The following is a 9,093-nucleotide window of genomic DNA, read 5'->3' on the forward strand; positions in this document are numbered from 1 at the left end:
CACGATGGTACTTTGAACACTAAATCCTCTGAGGGGAAGAAGGTTAGATCCTCATATGGCAGAAGTGCCAAGGGACAAAAGGTTCAACTTGCTCTTTTTTTTTTTTTTTTCAGTTGGACACAATATCTTTATTTTTTTTTTTAATTTTTATGTGGTGCTGAGAATCGAACCGAGTGCCTCACGCATGCTAGGCGAGCGCGCTACCACTTGAGCCAAATCCCCAGCCCTCAACTTGCTCTTTTATAAATAATATTAACCCCTCCTCCCAAAACTGCCACAATGGCAATCAAATTTCAACATTTTTTTTTGTACCATAGATTGAAAGAGTGCTTAACCACTGAGCAACATTCTCAGCCCTTTTTATGTTAAGTTGTTTAGGGCCTCACTAAGTTGCTGGGGTTGGCTTCAAACCTGCAATCATCCTGCCTCAGTCTTCTGAGCCACTTGGATCAACATGTGACAAACATTCAAACCAGGCTGGAGTTGTAGCTTGCTGGTACAGTGCTTTCCTAGAATGTGTGAGGCACTCCGTTGGTTCCTTAGCTGTTGAACCATGATGCAAAGACTACTGACTCCAATTTTAAACCAAGTTAAAGCAAGCTTATATTGTGTACACAAGAGAGCTGATCAGCAACTGCCTCACCAGAAAAAAACAGGGCCAGAGGACAGCATCTGATCTAAGGCAAGGCGGGGAATTTACAACCAACAGGTTCTGACCAGCATAATACAAGGGCAGGAAGCAGATTAATGATCTACATGGCTTGACATCTCAAGGTAGGGAGTAAACTCAGATCCAACATCAATGAGGAGCAGCTGGGATTTCGGGGAGGGTTGTTATCTGGTCAGGAAGAGATGGGCACGGATAAGTTCAAAGCACGGTCAGGAATCCCAGGCAAGTTTTTAAAACATCAAAGTATGGTCAGGCCAAATAGAAATCTTAGTATTGTAAAATAAAACAAAAATGATCATGACTTTGTTATGAGGCTCCCAATCTTTTTTTTTTTTAAGTTGTAGTGGACACAATATCTTTACTTATTTTTATGTGGTGCTGAGGGTCGAACCCCATGCCCCACGCAAGTGAGGCAAGTGTTCTACCACTGAGCCACAACCCCAGCTCCCCCGAGGCTCCCAATCTTAAAATGGAATTAGGCTGGGTTCATTGAGCACCACATAAAAATAAATAAGTAAAAGTATTGTGTCCATCTACAACTAAAAAAAAATATTTTAAATAATATTCAGGTCAGGTGTTGTAGCTCAGTGGCAGAGTGTTTGCCTCGAATGTGGAAGGCCCTGGATTTGATCCTCAGCACCATATAAAAATAAAATAAAGTTATTGGTCCATCTACAACTAACAAAAATATTTTAAAAAGAAGAAGAAATATTCAAACCATAACAGAAATCCTCATGAGGAGTGGGGAGAGTTTACATTAGGAAACTAATCAGTACTGGTAGGGAGGAATTAACTAGACTATGACAGTTGATCAGTTGGGGTAATTTGTGTTCTCACCTTTTTTTTCTTTCAGTGCTGGGGGTTGAACTCAGAGCCTCACATATACTAGGCAAGCACTCTACCACTAAGCTACAATCCCAATTCTATATCTGCTTTTTAAAACCCTGTTCCAAGTAGATAGACAAGATTGCTTTTGTGGGGTGGGGAGCACGGTGGAAAGCCATAGCACATTGAAGATAGCTACTTTCAGGCTTTTGTCCTCTGTTCTGTTAGTGAGGATAGTAAAAGTAGGGAGGGGACACCAGTGGGGTGGGGAGCAGACAGAGGTTGTGTTCCAGAAGAGTCCAGGTCGTCTCTAGGAGTTAGCAGATCCTCACATTGGAAGTCCTTGGATATTTGTTTGGGTTCAGTAAATATTGAGTGTGGATTAGGCTGCAGACCTTACAGACAATGTGGTGAGTAATGGAAGACTCTGTCCTGGTAGAGCTTGCATTCAGCAGAAGAATGGACACCACCCAGATGAATCCACAAAGCCCCCAATGGGCAGAGCCGCAGCAGAACTGTGGAGAACTGTGGCCCCCAGGAACAGTACAGGCTGTATCAGTAGTGCCTACAAACCATTAAAACTAAAGCTCCATTCCTGTTCAGAGCCCTGGGTCACTCCAAGCAGAAAGACACCATCAAAAATAACCAATGAGGGGCTGGCGATGTGGCTCAAGCGGTAGCGCGCTCACCTGGCATGCCGGCGGCCCGGGTTCGATCCTCAGCACCACATACAAAGAAAGATGTTTTGTCCGCCGAAAACTAAAAGAAATAAATATTAAAAAAAATAATAATAAAAAAAAATAACCAATGAGGGCTGGGTTTGTGGCTCAGTGGTAGAGCACTTGCCTAACATGTTTGAGGCCCTGGGTTCGATCCTCAGCACCACATAAAAATAAACAAAATAAAACTATTGTGTCCAACTAAAAAATAAATATTAAAAAAAAAAAAACCATCGAGAGTGAATTTTCTGCCAGTCCAGAGGGCTTGGGCTTAGAGACCAAATAGTATTGATTTAAAAAAAATAAAGCTATGTGAATTTTCTTGTATGCTATGTTGTGGCCTGATTCACAACTTCTGGAAGGCGTCTAGGGCATCCTGAGATCCTTTTAGAAGGTAACCAATGGGACTGGTGGGGGCAGGGCAGGTGAGGGGTCTAGGGCCACCACCTCCCCAGGGCTGAGCAGGGTATTGGCAATGAGACTCAAAATTGGAATGAGGGGAAGAATCAGGAGCATAGGAGATTCTCATAAACTCACCTGAAGGGTACTGGGATCCCACTCACTTTTGACTGGGGTACAGGGGCTTCCTTTAAACACTCAGCTTTTTGGTCAGTATTCCCAAAAGCCCCATCACCATCACCACCACTAACCTATAAGACATCTTTAGGCAAGTTTTAAAAAGCACTTCTCTAGGCCTCTGTGTGAATTAGGAAAAGATTCCCTCAGGGGCTGGGGGTGTAGCTCAGTGGTAGAGCTAGAGCCTTTGTCTGGGTGGAGGCCCAGGTTGGATCCCCAGCACCACAAAGATAAAACATAAGCAAACAGAAAGGAAAAAAAAAGGAAGAGGGAAAAGAAAAGATGCTCCTATCCCTGATGAACACAGCTGGCACCAAGTGGAGCCAGAGTGGAGTCCTGTCCCACCCAGCCCTCTACCAGGAGCCTGTTACTAAAATGGTAGTGGCTTCTTCGTGGGCCAGGTCTGACCAGCTGGCCCAATCTGTGCTGGGTTTTCTGGGGAAGTAAACAGATCAGAAATCAAAGAAATCTTAATGATTCGGATTTTGCTTTTTTTTTTGGGGGGGGGAGGGTACTGGGGATTGAACCCAAGGGCACTCGAACACTAAGCCACGTCCCCACCCCTGTTTTGTATTTTATTTAGAGACATAGTCTCACTGAGTTGCTTAGCACCTCACTTTTGCTGAGGCTGGCTTTGAACTGGATATCCTCCTGTCTTAGCCTCCTGAGCCACTGGGATTACAGGTGTGTACCTCTGGGCTGGTTTAGACTTTGCCTTCTTAAGTACAAAGAATCCCCTTCTTTAAATGACCAAAAACATTTGTTTGACTCTTGGTAACTGTAATTTTCAGAAAATCTCCATCACTCTTAAGGTAAAAGCATGTTGGGGTGATACTAACAAGAGGCAAGCATTCTTCACATTCACCTTTGCATAGCCCCTTCAATCCCATCAACTCAACAGTGTACACAAAACAAGCACCCTTGTGGCAAATCCCTCCAAGGAGTGGAGTGGTGGGTGGGGGCCAGCTCTCAAATGCCAAAGACCTTTGTCCATTCCTAGCCTTGGAGCCTCTGGGAAGGCAGGCTGCAGCTGTGGTAGATCTGGGGTTCAAGTTCACAGAGAACATAGTCCAAGAAGGTCAGGAATGGGGTCGGGACAGAATTTGTGAATGCTGACATGCGTCCCAAGCACTCTAAAGCAAAGGTACATTGCTCTTTTGCCCTCATACAATCATCTACTCATTCTTCAAATGTTTATTAGCAGATACTGAGCCAGGTGCTGGTGAAAAAAGTATGAACAAAAATGTTTACAGTTTAGTGAGATAAAGAGGCTTTAGGCAGATTCACACAGATAAATGTAAAACCATAACTGTGTTGGTATCTGGTTTGGATGCCATTCTAGGACCTATAGGTCATAGGGAGCCACTGAAAGTTTTGGAGCAGGGGAGTGAAAAGATCATAGAATAATTATTCAAAATATTCCCTCTGCAGCAGTGACTGATCCAAAAGAATAAATATTTGATGATGGAACTGTAGGGACAAACGAGGGAAGGCATCGAAGATAGCAGGAAACAGTTTTATTTGGCTGCAGCCAGGTTCAGGGGCACAGCTTTTGCTGTAATCAATTAATCCCCTGAACCTCGAGTTCAGGGAGTTTCAGAGTTTTATACCCAGTGTGTAAGAGGAGGGGCTCAGAAGTTCACAGTCTGCAGAAGTTCACATAAAAGCAGCTCTTTCTTTCACTGTTCTGGGCAAGTTAACTCTTTAAGGACAACACTTGAGAAGGGGAGAGCTTCTTCTCCCCTTTCTTTCCTCCCCCTGCCAGCTGTTACCATGGAGCCCAATTGTAACTTATCTTAAAAATGTAGACATCTCTGTGAAGCCCAGCTCAAGGCCAGAGGCCTTGTTTGCACATTTCTTCAAAGTACTATACTTGATATGTTTGTGAAAACTAGTAAGGGGGTGTCCAGCACTTGGAGTGCTGGTATGTTCTCCGCCAGTGGCCAAGTAAACAGGGCGACACGAAAATAGTAAGTTTATCTACATTGGACTCTTTTGCAGAGACTGCTGACAGTCCTAAAATCAGCCATGTTGAAGATTTCTGGAGAGGCCCAGTTAAGATTTTTCTGTTGAGAAAGGCTAGGAATGGACAAAGGTCTTTGCCACTTCAGAACCTGGGAGGCCTTAAATTATACCATAGAGTTGTTTCTGCTGTAAGCTGAGTTTTTGTAATTGCCGCTCTTTAAAGAACTCAAAGACAGCCAGGTGCAGGGACACATGCCTGTAATCCCAGCTACTCAGAAAACTGAAGCACAAGGATCACAAATTTGAGATCAGCCTCAGTAATTTAGCAAGACCTTGTCTCAAAAACAAAGGAAGGCTGGGGATTTACCGCAGAGATAGAACACCCTTGTGTTCAATACCCAGCATCAAAATAAAAACAAAACAACAAACAAACAAAAATCTCATAGAGAAATTCTAAATTTGGCCACAGCTGACAATATGGGCACAACCAAATATTCACTGAGGAAACATGCTTCATTCGTGGTTCTTCACCTATAAAGTTCCTTGTCACCCAGGTTCACATTGAGAGTCAGTTCAGGGTTAACACATCTCTTCATACAAGATATGCACTCATAAAACCAATAAATGTATGTTGAAATAAATGAAGTTGACTAGATGAATAAAAAAATTAATGACTAACACACCTTAAATCTTCCCCTTTTCTATGACTTCTGCTTTATCTGTGTTTTACTTATTTATTGTACTGGGGATTGAACCCAGAGGTGCTCCACCACTGAGCTGCATCCCTAGACCTTTTTTATTTTTTATTTTGAGACAGGGTGTCACTAAGTCCTCCAGGCTGGCCTTGAACTTGCAATCCTTCTACCTCAGCCTCCCAAATCACTGAGATTATAGGCAAGTGTACTGCACCCAGTTTATAGGTCCTTTTCTTTCCCTCTGTGTCTGGTGTGGTTCGGGCCCCCACCGTGGCTACCTTGGTCTGTTAATCCAGTTTCCTAACAGATCTCCTTGCCTCTTATCTCAAGCAGCCCCAGTACTCCCTCACTCTGCCCACAAGATCATCTCAAAACCTGGAAATGATTTTGTAACTCCCCTGTTCTAGAACCTTCAGTGGCTCCCCATGGCTGTGGTGAAAAAACAAAGTTCTTAGCATGACAACTAGATTGGGCACTATCACCCTGCTGGGAGCCATTAGCCAAGTAGGTATGACAATTTCCTTGCCAGCGTACCCCATGTTGCTGACATGTTGCAGTGACATTGAATGTAGGTGACCTTGCTCAAGGACCAAGGCAGATTAGGGTGTTCCCGGTTTTAAGATAATCGTGTTTAGGGCGTTCCCAGTTTAGGTTCCAGGTTTAAGGTTTAAGATTATTCCTGCTGGGAATAGGGCGTATCCTGCTGCCTGAGTTCCCCTTGAGTTCTCACGGGATTCAGACAGTATATTTTGGAGATAGAAGCCCAGTGGAGGTGGATTTGGGAAGAGAATGTGGATTTCCCCAGAACGTGATTGTAGACGGCTGGTGTGAGTTCGGGAATAAAGAGTTGCTGTTTGAATCTACAAGCTGTGTGGTGGCTCGTGATTGTGTGCCCAGCCAGACTGCGGCATTTGTGCCCAGCCAGACTGTGGCATCACCCCTTTGTAGATTTCTCTGTCTGTCCTCCTGGGTACACTTCTCCCTCGGGTAGTCTAAAATTGCAAGGTTTGGGGTTGTAGCTCAGAGGTAGAACATTTGCCCGCCATGTGAAAGCCTCAGGGTTCCATCCCCAGCAACACACACACACACACACACACTGCAAACTTTTTAGCAAAGTGACTGTAAGCCTCTTTTTGTTACTATTTGATTGACAACAGTGCCAAAGTACCAAGTGAGGGCTCAAGTGCTAACGATGTTGAGGGAATGAACAACAACAACAACAACAACAACAACAACAAAAAAAAAACAACGGAAAAAGCATAAGGAAAGACAAAGCATTGTGGGAAAGACTTGGGCTCAGGAGTTATGCATTGCTGAAATTGCTCCCAGCTCCTCTATTTAGCAGCTGTAACTAGGCTGACCACTCAGTCTCACCAGAGTGGCCAAGTGCACTGATGTAGTTCTCAAAGGTCAAAGGTGGCCCACACCTGTAATCCCAGTGGCTCAGGAGGCTGAGGCAGGAGGATCGAAAATTCAAAGCCAGCCTCAGCAACAGCAAGGCGCTAAGTAACTCAGTGAGACCCTGTCTCTAAATAAAATACAAAATAGGGCTGGGGATGTGGCTCAGTTGTCGAGTACCCCTGGGTTCAATCCCCAGTACCCCCACAAAAAAAGAGGTTGGGGGGGACTGTGGTTGTAGCTCAGTTGTAGAGTATGTGTGATGTACTGGGTTTGATTATCAGCACTACATATAAAAAATAAATAAAATAAAGGTCCATCAACTAAAAATATATATTTTTAAAAAAGGATTGAGGACATAAGTCAGTGGTACAGTAGAGTGCCCCTGGATTCAATCCCCCAGTAAAACAAACAAAAAATCACAGGAGTTGGGCTGGGGATGTGGCTCAAGCGGTAACGCATGAGCGGGGCACTGGGTTCGATCCTCAACACCATATTAAAAAAATAAAATAAAGATGTTATATCTACCGAAAACTGAAAAATAAATATTTAAAAAATTCTCTCTCTTCTCTCTTTCTCTCTATCTTAAAAAAAAAAAATCACAGGAGCAATGACATAATGAGGTAGGTATTCTTCATAAATCAGCCAGAAACCTTGAACAGCACCTCTCTAGGGTATGTAGTCATCTTAGTTCCAGTGAGGAGTGGAGGGGTGGGGCTATGTCCATGGGACAGGGTATTTCCTGTTTGTCTAAAAACAAAATTATGACATTTTGATTTAAAGTTGCTTTTTTTCTTTTTACTGTGCTGAGTATCAAATCCAGAGCCTCTCACGTGCTAGGCAAGCTCTCTACCACTGAGCTACACATCCAGATTCCTGATTTATTTTTAAACATTATGATCTTATTTGTTGAATTTATGACTAATTGAACCCCAAGTGATGCCAATGAACTTGAGTGTACCTTCATCTTAAATTCCCCAGAATGCTATAGTCTTTATTTCAAATATATTCATATTAGACATTAAAAATATGCTTAATATCAGACTGTATGTTTCAACTACCTTCGGCTTAATAAACTAACGCCACCTTGGTATGCCTCAGTCTTCTCTCCTTGGCTATATCTTGTTTATTTCTCAGTGATTTGGGGGCTTATAGAATTACAGAATCTAAGAAAGAAGTGGTACAGAAATTAACATGTGCTGATGTGCTGACTGCTGCTACTTTTTGTTTGGCCCACAATATGTTTTTCAAAATTTTAAATTTATTTATAAACATGTAAAATTCAGAAATTTTGACATAAGAAAAAAGATTAGTCATCTTCTAAAAAAAATTTGATGACCAAGCACCTAGCAACAGTTATTATAGCAGTTATTATTATTCTTGTGTGGTTTTTGTACAGTATAGAAAAAATATTTATTGAAAATTACCTGCTCCAACCCACCATATTTAGTTTTCTTGCCTGAACCCCAGTTGTCATTATGAGCTCTTGACCCAGTTCTAGTAGATGCAGTAACCACATCGGTTAATGGAATCACCCTCCCTGGGCTTGAATGCAGACCCCAACAATTTAGCCTTTCTGTGCCTTAATTACGTCACTTGTAAAACTGCAAATAATAGCACATCACAATATTTAGTAAATGTGGTAAACATGGTGGTTCACGCTTGAAACCCCAATGACTTGGGAAGCTAAGGTAGGAAGAATGCAACTTCCAGGGCAGTCTCAGAAAATTAGAGAGACTCTTGTCTCCAAGCGATAGCGCGCTCTCCTGGCATGCGTGCGGCCTGGGTTCGATCCTCAGTACCACATAAAAATAAAGATGTTGTGTCCGCCGAAAATGAAAAAATAAATATTAAAATTCTCTCTCCCCCCGCCCTTAAAAAAAAAAAAAAGACTACCGTGTGGGTGGTGTTACAGTGAGACAATTTGACTCCTTATGATAAAGAAAAGCAACCCCCCGAGGTGTAGCTGGGAGGCTACGTAAGGTGTGCAAATGCCACATGACGATGAGGCCAGAACGTCAAACTGGGATCTGTACAAATAGCAATTTCGATTAAGCGTCGATAGCCCAGTGATATTTAGCGGGAACTTGAGAACTTCGCGCAAAGGAAGTGACGTAAGGGGTCGTTCACTTGACAGGAGTGGAATTACGCGTTTTACGGAAGTGTTGTTTTGATTGGCTGTTTTCTTTAGATACCATCCTATCAGCATCTCGTACCTCGTTTCGTTTGCTTGTGCGACAGGTTT

Source organism: Marmota monax, unplaced genomic scaffold (genome assembly GCF_021218885.2).
Source record: "Marmota monax isolate L192 unplaced genomic scaffold, Marmota_monax_Labrador192_F-V1.1 WCK01_AAM20220418_F8-fsc00008, whole genome shotgun sequence".
Classification (NCBI taxonomy): Eukaryota; Metazoa; Chordata; class Mammalia; order Rodentia; family Sciuridae; genus Marmota; species Marmota monax.